The 14918-nt window shown below is 34.6% G+C and overlaps 1 long non-coding RNA gene across 1 annotated transcript; it reads left to right on the forward strand.

Moving 5' to 3' along the window:
* The first annotated feature begins 291 nt into the window (after positions 1–291).
* Positions 292–8259, forward strand: LOC112652251 (uncharacterized). The gene is made up of 4 exons (XR_003131310.2): positions 292–2464; positions 3595–3663; positions 6073–6184; positions 7937–8259. It is a non-coding gene; the product is annotated as an uncharacterized LOC112652251 (long non-coding RNA).
* Positions 8260–14918: the final 6659 nt, after the last annotated feature.

Genomic DNA, 14918 nt, shown 5'->3' on the forward strand with positions numbered 1-14918 from the left:
TAGGATCTTTTCTAGCCTATTATTGTATATACTCCTTCCATTTAATGATGGAATACTTCTGTGTACACCAACATTTATGGTGGTAGGTCAGATAACATCACAGTTCATGATGGGAAACTGCTTTCATGATAACATGTTCAGCCTCTTTTAATACCCAGGAGCAAGTTGGATTCCATATCTTATGGAAAAGAAAGAAAAGAAAGAAAAGAAAGAAAAGAAAAGAAAGAAAAGAAAAGAAAAGGAAAGAAAGAAAAGAAAAGAAAAGAAAAAGAAAAGAAAAGAAAAAAGAAAAGAAAGAAAAGAAAAGAATGCTTTGTTTTATCTTTGTGATAGTAGAATAAAACTTATGTATATGTTACATACAGACTGTAAATAGGGTCACTAGTCTTTGTACCTTTTTTGGTGAGGGTTGGGGGTGGTAGGAGAGGAGAGGCCAGATACAGAATTGTCCTTTACCTTTAAGGGATATCTTGACATGTATTATATAGCTGGACTCCTAGAAATTTCACTGAGTTATGAGGACCCTGAACTTTTTATGATACACGTACCTTAATAAGGTATATAAAAAAACCTGCTAGTTCCTGTTTAACAGGTCTAGTCAACATTATATATTCAGTGTGGTAGACTGGTGTGATGCCCTGTGAAGAGGCTGTCAAGGTTTCTGTAGACACGATTATAAAACAGCGCTGGAGAATAGGGCCATGAACATATATAGATAACTTTGATGGTGTTTACTAATAGGTATAGGAAAAAAATAATTCCCTGTCAGTAGATGTTTATGCCAGGGGATGTTTTGATGGGCAATAGCAAAGAAACCACAACTGGTAGAGAAACTGCAATTGGAGACTACAACTAATCCAATTATAATAATTCTCTTCCTCCACCAGTCTTCTGTATATTCCAAATAGGCCAATTGGATAGCGATATGGAAGTAATCACCATTTCTGCATCTCTTAAGTCATTGATGGTAACATTGTTCTCTGCAAGCTCTCCAAGAATGTTATATGAGTTTGGTTTACTGCTTTGGAAGATGGAGGCAGTAATAAAAGCTTACAGTCGGGCTTTCTTACCATCATAAATGTATGGAGCTAGGATATTAGTTTAGGGATTGGCAATTGTTTACTATATCTGTTACAACTGTGCATTCTAGAAATAGAAAATAACCATAGGATCATTTCAAAGGCTGAGTGTATCCTCTGTGAGACAGATTCTTGCTAAAATCCGTTAATCACCTGACCTTCATATGTCTTTAATCTGACTGATACACCATAGTGGCATCTGTGTGCCAGGAATTAATTGTGGAGGATGAGAAAATTAAGGCCATTCCACTTTAAGTTCAGTGTTAGCACAAGTACAGCCATCCCAGGCCCCTGGGAATAAGAGCTGAGATTTATATTACTTCAGTTACAGGAAGAAAACAGTTTACAGTTTAACATCCTAGAAAGCCCCATATTAGAATGAGAACAGAGCCCAAGCCAGTGGCAGGAAGCCCCATATTAGAATAAGAACAGAGCTCAATGCCCGTAAAAGCCCCGTATCAGAATGTAAACAGAACTTGAGAAATTTCTCCACCCCTTCTGGAGGTCCCCTAGCCCAGCCCATAAAACTAAGCTGAAACCCACCTCGGGGTCCAAGTCCCTGCTCCGCTGTGTCGGGTAAACTTGAACCCAAGCCCAAGTTTGCAAATAAACCCTCTTGTGTTGGCATCTGTGTTGGCTCCTTGGTGGTTTCTCGGATTCGCAATCTTGGGCACAACATTAATGTCACTTCAGAGCCAATGTCCAGTACTCCCTGAATATCTAGCTATTTCTCATTCTTTTAGGTACACCCATCCTGGTAAATGAGAATTTTCTTGTGCCATGTCTGGCCTGCAAAGAGAAGTCACTATGAGCTCTGAAAGCTTCAATGGAAAGGATATAAAAGTTTGAATCATGAACAAGGGAAGAGTTAAGAACCGATAAAGGGAAATAAAAGATACGTAAATAGTTATTTATGCTGCACATATTCATGGCCTACTTTATCTAAAACAGAGCCTTGCTAGCACAAGGTTAATTTAAATATAACACGTATATTGGGGATAAGTTTTGGTGTAATGGTTTTAATATTTCACTGGCAAAATACCATGTACCTAATAGTATATTTTATTTATGTTATTTGATTTTAGAACCCATGCTCTTACCATTACCTAAAATGCATAGAGAATAAAAATGTGGAGTCACAAGAATTTGTTAGTATAATTGTTAAAGGACCACCATAAATTTCCCTCAAACTAAATTGTCTAGTATTATGACAAGTGTCACATTATTGGTTGCCAGAGATTTATAGGTGACAAGACAGTGTACTATTTTTTTCATCTCTACAGGTTTTCTATCTGAAACTGCCTACATATTTGACTATATTCACAGAAAGAAGATTGCTTTTTTTTTGCTCAAGTGTGTGGCAGGAAGTGTCACTTGCCTGTTGGGTATGCTGTGCATTATTTATTACCTGCTTTCCTATCTCAATTTCAGTTATTTAAGGTAGTCTCTTATGTCTCCATATTATTATTTAATTTTATATCTTAATGTCCTGAAACTGGGTATTCAGGGTGTGATGCCCTTTATAAACTGTACAAAATGAAACCTGTGCTGAACTGGCATACTTTTCATCAGCCACAATATTAGAGAAATGGGTTGAAGTGCTTACCACTCTTCTGGCTCATGATTCAAGTGCAACTACTCAGTTCACTCAATATCAGTGTCATAATTGTTTATCTCTCATTCACTATGTTCCCACAGTGCTTAACATATTTGTTTTATATTGTTATTCTATTTTTCATCATACCAAAATAATGTGTCAGGTGAAGAGAAAAGTTGGAAATAAACAACTATTTGATCATGGATATACTGCCCACCCAAGGCTGACCAAACAAAAAAATCTCTTACTTTTTAGCACACAGGGATCTCATGAGAGCATTAAGTCATTTTAGATTGGCAGATATTTTTTACTTTCAACTTGTTCCTAAGTCATTATATATGACCCTGAGTAGCACCACTCATTAGTTTAAAAAAAAAAGAAAAAAAGAAAGATGAGATCCAGGTAAAACTGTGAATTAGGTTTGCTTCCTATTTTGTCTCATCTCTCCCAAATCCTAATGTTATCTTGTCAAGGGTTCCCTTTTGTGCATGTTCTCAGAGTATATTCCTCTAGTCTGGGGATGCCATTTGTTCTAAGAGAGCCACAGCCCATTAATTATCTTAGAGCTCATTTAACAAACCTCTCTTGTTTTATAACTCATCATTACTTTAAAAAGGCTTAGTTTCCATAATTTTGAAATAAAATAGTACTGAGAATTTCCACAGCAAAAAGTATGTTTTTCAAACTCCCTTTGGCCACAGTATATCTTTATATCAAGCTATGTGCTTCTTGAACTGCATTCACTGAGTTAATATTTTCATCTCCCATTTGCTCTTCAGCATTTTACTGTCATTATGCCCCACCCATGGCTGTCTCTACTAAAGCTACCATGGTTACCACTGACTTAATTGATGAAAAGGAAAAGCATTTATTCAGTCCTTTTCTTATTATTGATCTTACTGTATATTATCATTACAGAAACCCTCTCCTAAACAATATTGACTCCCTTGATATCACCCTCTTCTGAATTTTCCAGCTATCTCATTGGTAGGTGTCTATTATCATTTATTGACTTCTCGCTTAAGTGCTACTTCTGTTATGTGTTGCACACTCTTCCTAGATGGCCTCATATATTCTCTTTTTTCTTTAAAGAAAGATTTTATTTATTTATTCATGAGATACATGGAGAGAGTGGCAAAAACATAGGCAGAGGGAGAAGCAAGCTCCTTGACGGAAGCCTGATGTGGGACTTGATCCTAGGACCCTGGGATCATGACCTGAGCCAAAGGCTGACACTCAAACACTGAGACACCCAGGTGCCATGGCCTCATATATTCTCTTAATGTCACCTGACAGTTCTGCTTATGTTTTCAAAATAGGATTTTAGCCCATGGATACTATTGGGCTCTAGCTCAGTATATTCCATTTTTTTTCTGGATTTGGATCAGGAGACCTGTCCTTGTCCAACATTGCTTATAACTGGTTAATTTTGCCTAATTGACATTTAGTTAGCAAAATCTTTGACTCTTACATTCATCCATACAATCAACTTCACATCTATCGGTAATAATGGTGATAATGCCATTCCCCTTCTTTATCTTTTGTCTGACCTGTCAAGTTATTTATATGCCATTGGGCACCTTTAGGACACTAACACAGTGAAGGAGTCATTGAGGGCTCAGGCTAGCTCTTTCCCATCTTTCTATTCTAGATGCTGCACTATGTGGCTTTCATCCTCAAGGTCAAAATAAGGCTAATGCATTTCCAGAAATTTCTTTTCAGTTTCTAGCAGAGAAGAGGTGAAATGGGTAATACAAAAAAGATACATAACAGTATGAACATGTATCACTTTGTCATGAAAGTCATAATTTTACTTTTACTTTATGCTGAATGTGGTCTATGGTCACCTCTAGCTTTAAGGGAGTCTGAGAAGGAGATTGCACACATTGATGACCTGAACAAATTAGATCCACGCTAGAAAAAAAAAATAATAAACAGAGAAAACAGGGAAAATATTGTGTATGTAACCCTCTATGTTGCCTATACAATATCATATTGTGTAATATTTTATAGGCAGTGTGGGTATTATATATGCAGCAAGACATGTAAACTCCAAGCCCGAAGAATACTCACCCACTTGTAAGTTATTGAACTCACCAAATATTTGTATCCCCATGCCTCCTTACATGCTTCTCTTTCTGTAAAGCCCACTTATGTTCAATTTACCTATCTTGCAAGATTCTACTGGGGACTTTCTCTTTCATAAAATTTAGCCTATCCCAGATTTGGGTAGGAGTCTTTCCTAAGAGGGTTTCAAGAACTCTCAGGAACTCTTAGGTTTATCTTAGTATTTATCACACTGAATGGTCAATATTTGCTTTGAAATGGAAGATTGGAAGATGCTCTCTAAATGTTTCCCCTTTGCATGCTTAAATTGTTTATATACTCTAAAAGTTCTAAGATTTTTTTTTCTTTAAGAGCATTCCTTTAAGACCATACATTTTAAATCAGAGAAGTAATCATAATAATGTATTAATCTTTGGTGCACATGTAGTACACACTGAGTTAGATTTCATTGCACCTCATATCAGTCAGGTCTGCTGTCTTATGATATGTTTTAAGAGATACTATCTAGTTATAATCCCTTAATCTAAAGAAGTGATCCTAATGGTAAAAGTATCCCTGTTAAATCAGTAGAAAAATAACTTGATGTACCTGACTTTCTAGAGTGTTTAAATCACAATACGGATATCTTGAAATTCAGTTATACATATAGGGTCACCTGAAACCAAGTGATTAGACTATTGAAGAGATAGGAGAATGAGAAAAGGGGTATGCATGTGAGAAGAGACTGGAAATGAAATGTTTGTGAAGAATATGCTCTTTTTAGGTCCTCTCATCTCCCCCTTTCCACCTTATCTCTGTTGGATGTTCTAGTTTTGAACTGATTCCATCCCTTCTGTCTTTTCCATTCAACACCTTTGCCATTATTGATGAATTAGCTAACATCTCCATGCTTCAGTTATGTTATCTGTGAAATTGAAATAATAATAGTACATGTCTGGTAGGTTTGTTGTATTAATTGGATTAGACTGTTAAAATGCTAAGACCAGTGCCTCACACATGATGAGTATTGACTAATATTGTTTTTATTTTTATTTTTTAAAGACTATGAAAAAAACAATAGAGAGGGACACATTTAATACCAAAGTAAGATGTATGTGTATGTGTTTTATAAAGAACTACTAGCTATTCCCAGTGTATTAGATCAGATGAATATACCCCAAAACAAGTTCACAAAGATTTGATGACATGTTCTATCTTTGATGTGAAGATAAAACTTAATCTTAGCTAAAAATAAGAATCAAGTATACATGACTTTTAAAGTTTTTCCCATAAATGTTCTTATTTTGTCTTTGTTTAAATTTTTGTTTGGTTTTGTTTTCATCTACTAAGAAGTTTATAAGGTTGCATATATACCAAGAAAGATTAGTTCTTCATGTGGATTTGGGTATTCTACAGACTTGAGTATAAGATCCAATTGGGCTTCTTGGCTGCATGTCCTTAGGTAAGTCACTTTTTCGATCTTATTTGCAAAATGGGGATAATTACATTTGCTTTGTTTGCATGAGCATTTTTGTAAGTAATAACTAAAATAACATATATAAAGCACCTTGAACAGTTCATGGCATATAGAAAGAACATAATAAGTTTGTAAATCTAATAATTCTTACATAGAGCACATAGGGAGACTATAATAACCAGAAGTTAATTTATCAATTTTAATTAATTATAATTATAATCATTATTGCTTAGGAAAGTATTGCTTCATATCTTCTAATTAATGAAGACTCTCTTCAAAAATAAATATATTTGGAAAAACAAATTAAAATAAGCGGAGTGATTGTTAATCGTAGTCTCTGAAAAGGGGGTTCTAGTTTTATGGCAAAAATGTTAATTAATCAACACTGATAAACTGATGTTTTTGTTCCCTCAAAAGGGATAAACATTACCCAAGTTTGGACAGAATGACTCCTCAAAAGAGGACACCTATCCTTTGAACAATGTTTGAATGTTTCATGTCTTTCTCATGGAAATACTTATTTCTATGTCTGTACTTCATTGTGCATGAAATAATAATGCAGAGGCATAGTAGGGAGTGGTTTTAGGATTTACACCTATGGGAATGAGGGGCAGAAGGCTAGCTTAAGCAAAGAAAGAAAATGAGCTCTTTGGCAGTCCTACAGGGAAGCTCAGACAACCCTACAGACTAATCTAGAGAATGAACTGCCCTTCAGATTTGCCCAAATTGATTCAACAGAGATACATTTTTACTATCATGTTAGGGAGTCTTTGGATGTAGGCTGCCCTGGAACTGGACTGTGACTAATGGTGAGGCAGTGCTCTTTAGCTGAGGCAACTCCCAAAGTGGAGTCACAACCAAGAGATACCTACCTGCAGCAATCCCAGTAGGTGTGTAACAAAGTCTTCTTTCCTTAGGGACTTCTCTGAGTGGTGCAGCATAGCATCTGACACACAGAGGGATCATGGCAGGCCATAGTAGAATACTCCCCCTATTAGGACAGTTAGGTATCACTTACAAGAAATGTAGCATCAAACATAGCTATTATCCTAGTATGTTTACTATAAAAGATGAATAGAGCCCAAAGGCTCTAATAATGCATTTAATATTCTAGTATGTTCTTTTTTAATCCTCATCAATAAATAGTGTCCAAAACATTTTTTATTTATATGGGAAAGAAAGGAGTTTATATGCCATGTGGTCCCAGTAATAAGTTAATTTCCTTATTGTTTGTCAAAAGTTTGGTTTGAAAGAACCATGATAATGTTGATATATAATAATTAATATGCTGAGGACATTAATCCTTTCCTTTTTTCAATATATTTATACAAAATGATTTTATGAACAGAAACCCATAGAAATTGCTACCATTTATATAGTATGAATTATTGCATGTGTTAACTAGACATATATAGTGTGTGTATCTATATGTGCATATATGTACACACACACACATATCCAATTTTATCATCTCAGTTGTTATTTCTTTTCTTTATCATTATATTTACCACTGCTGAATATGCCTTTCTTTTTAATTTATTACTCATGTAAAACTGGAAAGCATGAAGGGTAGTATGCAGAAAATGTAATAATCTTATTTTACACTGAGCTTTGAATAAAAATGTTAATAATGAGTACAGTGTTTGTGGACCTGGAATGGCTCTACATACTTCATTGTGACTTCATGAAAATTAGTTTTCTGTAATATAGATCTTTAAAAATTTTATGTTATCCCAGTTTCCAGGTATGTTCTAAGAAGCTGAAGTGAATGGAAGTCAAACAATCAAACCTATACTGCAAAATTTCTTTGGAGTTTTGTCATACTGTATTTGTAAACTCTTTGGGGGTTTTTGATTTATTAGTTGCAATGTATTAAAATATATGATTATGACTTAAAAGATGAAGTTTTATTACATGAATGACATCAAAAATTTTAATTCTATAACATATTTAAATATAAGGTATTGATGTTGCATTCTGAAACATTAACTTTTATCTAGCAACTCATGTTTAATTTTTCTGTCCACTAAACTTAAATAAAACCTTAAATCTTACAATAGTGAGAACAATTAGTACATCATTCTTTTCTACTGCTAGGAAAAAAATAAAGAAAATGGCATTCTGCGATGGTTGTAAAGTTACATAGTTGTAGTCAACTTGCATAAAACAGGAAATGAATACCTATAAATGAGATATAAATATGATAACTAGGCATTAATTTATGGCCTTTTATATCTGTAAAATGTACAGATAATCATCTGATTCATTTTGACCTACCACTATATAGGAGTAAATTGCAATGTGAGGATATTTAATGCTTTTCATAGTAGATTAAGAGGAGGGAATAAAACTGCTACAGGTAATACAATCATAGAAATCTTAATTAAAAAATTATTTCAAGTTAACTAGTGCTGAACCAAAAGTTGATATACCTCAAAAGAACTCTAAGGTTTACATGAAAAAAAGAAAAAAGCAAACCAGAAAACTCAAAACTACCTCCGTGAAACTTTCATGCAAGCACAGTAAAAACAATAAAAACTTTCTTATAAGGTTGAAATGTTAAACCTGGTAATCACAGACAACAGAGAGAATTCTGGGAGACCATCAATTTTTTTTTTTTTTTTGAGACCATCAATTTAGATGAAGATTTTATATTTTTCCCCCATAACCTCCAACTGGAATTTACTTGTTCTTCAATATATTGGTTAGGCAATAAATTATGCTAATATTAGTAATACCTCTAACTTTTACTAGGAGAACTTACAGATCTCTCATGTCCCATTATAAAATAAATATTTGCATAAATATTTATTTGTAAATAAATATTTGTACATTATATACAAATATTACATTATATGTAAATAAATATTTGTACAAATAAATATTTGTACATTATACAAATATTGCAAATATTTTCTAGTATCTTTTATTTGCATCATTATTTTGAAATTATGACAATTGCTAATCTGCCAATATTTTTTTATTTAATAAATTAATCAAGATGCATATACTTGACTTAGTATACTTCTAATATCCTCATTATATTTCATTATAATTAGTTTCCTTTGTGCTAATATATATTATTTAAAACATTTATTTTAAATATTTTTTTCTGAGAAATAATAAAGAGGCCATAGGCTAGACAAGACTGTCAAAGAGATCCAAGGCAAAACAAACAAAGCAAAACAAAAGACACTAGACAGTATCTCTCGGAGAAATGAATCAGAAAATCTGGAAAATGATCTGAAAATTTAGAACATGTCCTGCTGGTTTCCTGTCCATGGTATAGCTAAATCTATGTATATGAGCTGGGAAGAGCTGGTTCTCTGAGGCTGACAGGATCATTAGAGACAATACAGAATGTGTAATCTTTGAAATAAAAAGGCCATTCCATGATAGAATAATTAATTTGACATAAAAAAGTTCTGAGTTCAAATAAATTTGAGTGAATCTAAAACAGAAATATATATGTATATGTGTGTTTATATATTCCTCTGACATAATACATGTGTGTGAAGTAATTAATATATTAACTAATATAGAAACATTATGTATATACATAACACACATATACATAGTTATCTCATATGACCCTTCAGAACTCTTAGTTCTTTATTGAGCACTGTGATAATTAACTATCTCTAAATATTTTTTTAAATATATAACATTCTTTTCTTCAAACATAATGTAGGGATACATTAGAAAATTCTAGCCTAGAATGATAAAAGTGAAAGTAGAAATTCTTCATGCTACTTCTGAACAAACAGTAAGGATCTCTCAGAACAAAACAGGAGGGAGATCAGTAAGTAAAAGGGAGGATGAGATTTCCAGAAGTCAGTTACTTTCCTCCACCTCCAGGAAAGGTTATAGAGTTTTCAAAGTCAGTGCTGGTGGAATTACGCTACAGTCGGATTTGGGAGGAGCATGGGAGAAAGTAGCTTTAATATTTTATTTTGGGAACTTGACAGAATCAAAGCCTGCTAAGAGTTACCAAGAAAATATGTATCGATGCAAGAACAAGAAGACAAGATTTAAGAACAGGCATAATAGCCATATTAACTCAGATACACTGGGCTGAGTCTGTTACTTCCAAGATCGACTGTGGTCTGTTAGCACTTAGTGTGGGATCCCCGGCTGGCCTAGCGGTTTAACGCCTGCTTTGGGCCCAGGGCATGGTCCTGGAGACCCAGGATCGAGTTTTGCATTGGGCTCCCTGCATGGAGCCTACTTCTCCCTCTGTCTGTCTCTCTCTCTCTCTCTCTCTCTCTGTGTCTCTCATGAATAAATAAATACAATCTTTAAGAAAAACAACAACAAAAACAACACTTGCTATCCGTTGCCAATTTTTAATTAATGTTGATTAAAACTTTAGTTAATGTTAATTAAACAATAATGTTAATTGCGTTGTGTGTTTCCTTAGGGTTGATAAGGTGTATTATTACTAATAATGCACACTCCATTTTTCATGAGGATTTGTGGTATAAACCAAATTCCTGGGTCTTAAGAGAGAGAGAGAAGGAAGAAATAACCCACTTTTGAGAAAGAAATTGGCTACTGAAGTTTAACTGATTGAAAGTTCAATTATCCGCAAACAATACACTGGAAGTGAAACATAACTTGTATTCATTCCAACCATGCTGGGCAATAAAGTCAAGATGGTAACAACAATAAAAATAGTAACAGCTGTCATTTACTGGACACTGATTAGGAGTCAGGCGGTGTGATTGTAAGTTTATTTGTATTTTTCATCTATTCCTAATGGCAGTTTATGAAATAAGTATCATTATTATCCTCAACTTACAACTAAACATTCCCTGATTCTTAGAGAAGTTGAGTAATTTGTTTTAGGTCACTCAGCCAGTAAGTGGCAGAGATAGGATGAAATTCCAATTTTTAAGATTCCAAATCTAGACTTTTAATGATTGGAATAGTCTGCTTCCAAACTCAAAGCAAAAGAGAATAAAAAAGTGTTATTTATTTATTTAGGGGGTAATTGGCCATTTGGGGATATTAAACTTTCCCCTGTTTCCCTAAAGTCTTCATTGCAGAACTATAGTTCTAAAACACATAGTTAAGTTAATCAATTAAATTTTGCACCTATATAAACCAGCTGCAAATTTATGTTTCTAAATCAAATCATAGCAAGAGTTTCATTTTGTCATAAAGAACACTTGAGTATACAGTAAGTTTTCATGGAAAGAGAGAACTGTTATGAACTTTCATTCTGAGGCACAATTGCTTTGTTCTTAATAGGGAGAAAATACATATCCACTTTAGAGTACATTATAAGAATATAAAGAGGTAATGAATGGAAAGATATCCACTAAGACTGTTCTCTTTGTGGGTATGAGTTTAAAAGTCTGACTTAATAAGACTAGCAATTTTTAATCAAATGATTTAACTGAGAAGACAATTTAATTAACTGAGCACAGATGCTTAACCTGTGCTAGGTATCCTGGTCTTTCAATTAAGAATGATGGAACATTTAAATTACATCATTCCATAAAAGATTATCAATTATGAGTACACTTTCCTTATGTTTCAAATAAACCTTCAGGAGAGAGTATCTCCGCAGAATCACTGATACCCTACTCTTAACCTTTAATATGTCTTGATTCTTCTTTATTTTAATTTTATTGATAAGGCCTTGACAAGAAATAGAGATCCTTTAACCTTCTCTGTTATTAAGTGAAGGAAAATGCTAAAGCTGGAATTCATTATAGACCATGAACCTATAAAATAGAAAACTAATATTCATGACTTTATATTCATTGAAAAACCTTAACCTTTAGGAATCATTAGTTTTCAGGATAGTCCATAAAGTTAAACTGAGCAGCACAAGGGCAGCTGTAGAAGATCAGGGAGGAGAGTAGATCATAAACACCATTATCATTTAACATTTGTGGAGCAGCGTTTTCCCATTTTCTATGCTCTCCACAAGTAGCAAAATATTTTCAGAGCTCAGATTCCTTAACTAATCTACCAGAGGAAGAAAGCTCCTTTTTAAAACATTATAAAATAGCAAGTTCCCCAGAGTATGTGCACTCAAAGTTCCACCTATCGAAAAATCCTTCCTACTTACTCTTCCCAGTTATTGAGGCTGATGGGAAAATCAATTATTAAGGCACCTCAGAATTTCCACCTTCAACATGGGATGGTGCAAAGCTTTTGTGTTTGTGTAATTCTCAGGATTTTTTTGGACTCAGAAATGTATCAAACAAATTACTCCAAGGATCAGAGTCTTAAAATGACAATCATTTCCATAAGTGCAATGGTTGGCTGGGTGGTTCTGCAGACACAGGCTGGGTGATCTCAACCGTTCTTGCTCATGTGCCCACAGTCTGCTGGCAGGCTGTCTGAGGGCTTGCTGATCTAGGAGGGCTTCACTTCTCTTCCTCAGGTTCTTCACATTCCTCCAGTAGTTGAGATTTCATCTCGAACTAGTGACAGAATTACAAAGGTGAGAAAACTAGACATACAAAAAGACACCTTTCTAGCCTCTGCTTATGTCATGTTTACGGACACTCATTGACCAAAGTAAGTCACCTGGCTAGTTACCAGGTCATAGTGGGAGAGGATCACCAAGCCCCAGGGCAAGATGTGTAGATGTTGAGGACATTAATTTTGGCTGTTCATGCCAACCATTATGACAGTAAGAAGAGAGTTAGAACATCATCCTCACTCCTGTTCATAATGGAATATGGAAGAATGGATGCTCACGTAGTCTACTCACAGATAATGAACTAGATGTAGTCTTGCTGTTATTAATAAATGCTTTCCTTTTCAAGAACTCAGAAGAGAGAAAAAGGGTTTGTTTTATTTTTTTGAGTTAAAGTAGCCTTGTCTGCTAATTAACACACGATTCCAGGGGGAGGGGACATAAACCCTCAGTAATATAGTCTTGATGTGGGATTTCTGTCTGAGGTACTCTCCATCTGAACATACTCCAAGAATAACTGATAATACTTTGCCCTCCCGTCTCCAGTTTCTAACAGCTTTTTGAGCACACATTATGAGTTGATAATGAAGGTTTATTGCTCCCATTCACCCCTTAAATGCTCTGCAGTGGGAGAATGGGTCTCATTATACTCCAAAATTATGCCTTCAGCTAATTCATTCCTCCATTCTTATTGGGTACCATGGTTGGTGATACATGTATTTCCAGCTTCTAATTAGTGACAGCACATAATCCCTAACTTATTATAGATCACTCTATTATTTATGACATGGTCAAGGTGAAGAGTCCAACGTTCATCTTTTTTTCTTTGTCATCTATCTCATAATTTCTTATTTCTTTGTCCTCTATCTTATGAGTTCTAATTTTGTCATCTAGCTCATAACCCACTGGGCCTTAGAGAGTGTATGAACATACATGAGCTCACTTTTACCTGTTAATTTATTCTTTGCTTCTGACACCTGCATCTGTTTATATTTATAGCTATTAATTGGTTGTTTGCTGATATGCCATCTCCCTCGGGAGAAGAGTTATTACTGTACATTATTGCAAATCAGTATACCCTTATCTTGGGGACACCAAAGCTCAGCAGGATGAAGTAAAGTGGCTGCTGTAACACGACTAAATACATAAGTGAAAGAGGAGGGAGTCAAAACCCGATCTCAAAATAGCAAATATTTACTGGTCATTCACATAGGGGATCAAGCCAAATTCAACAAACAACATTTGAGAAGTACATGGTTTTCTTTATAAAAAAGAACATTTTAAGCACAGACTCTCCTCTGAAAGGGAGACAAATTATGCACATAGCTATATTGAAAAATAGAAAGTGATATATGGCATAAAACATACTAATGCATTTAAATCAACATTTAAATTTTACCTTACAAGATATTATTGGGACACGACAGTCAAGAGCAAAACCATATAGGCATAACACCTTTTTTCTCTTGCTCCTAATAAGCTCAGCTTTCTCCATGCTGAAAGTAGTTTGATTTTGACATGTGATTCATAACTTTTGCTATGCTTTTTGTTGCAGGACACTATTCAAGATATCTTAAACACGTGGTGTATCATATTCATTCAAAACAGATGTTAAAATATGCTCATTTATTTTATAAATTTTAGACTGGCAGACAGTTTTTGCATGACTTCCAGAACAGATAATGTTCTTTCAAGGACACGTGTGTGGTTATAAATATTACCTTTCTAAAGACTGCATTTTTTTTTCTTTTTTACCTGCTAAGTGTAGCTCAGTATCCTGATCATGTTTCACTACAGAGCACATGTCTAATGATACATGAAGAAGGTAACGAGGGCAAAAGGTGAAACTTCCTGAATGAAAAGTTGTTAATGAGCGTATAATAGTATTCATGGGAAGTTTTAAAAAGAAAGAAAATGGAAATTGTAAAGTTTTTCTCCTAAATTTGCTGTAAATAAACAAAACATGCTAGAGATTTTTTTTTTTTATCATAAGTCTTAAACTTGCTTTTCTTTTTTTCCTCACTTCTACTTTACTCTCTCATCATTAACAACCTACAGGCCTAGAGTGTTAGAACCACATGCAATACAAGATAAGAAAAATGTTAATAGTAACTCTAACTTGCCATTAAAATAGTGAGGGGGGGATCCCTGGGTGGCACAGCTGTTTAGCGCCTGCCTTTGGCCCAGGGCGCGATCCTGGAGACCCGGGATCGAATCCCACATCCGGCTCCCGGTGCATGGAGCCTGCTTCTCCCTCTGCCTATGTCTCTGCCTCTCTCT

Source organism: Canis lupus, chromosome 13 (assembly GCF_003254725.2).
Source record: "Canis lupus dingo isolate Sandy chromosome 13, ASM325472v2, whole genome shotgun sequence".
Lineage (NCBI taxonomy): Eukaryota > Metazoa > Chordata > Mammalia > Carnivora > Canidae > Canis > Canis lupus.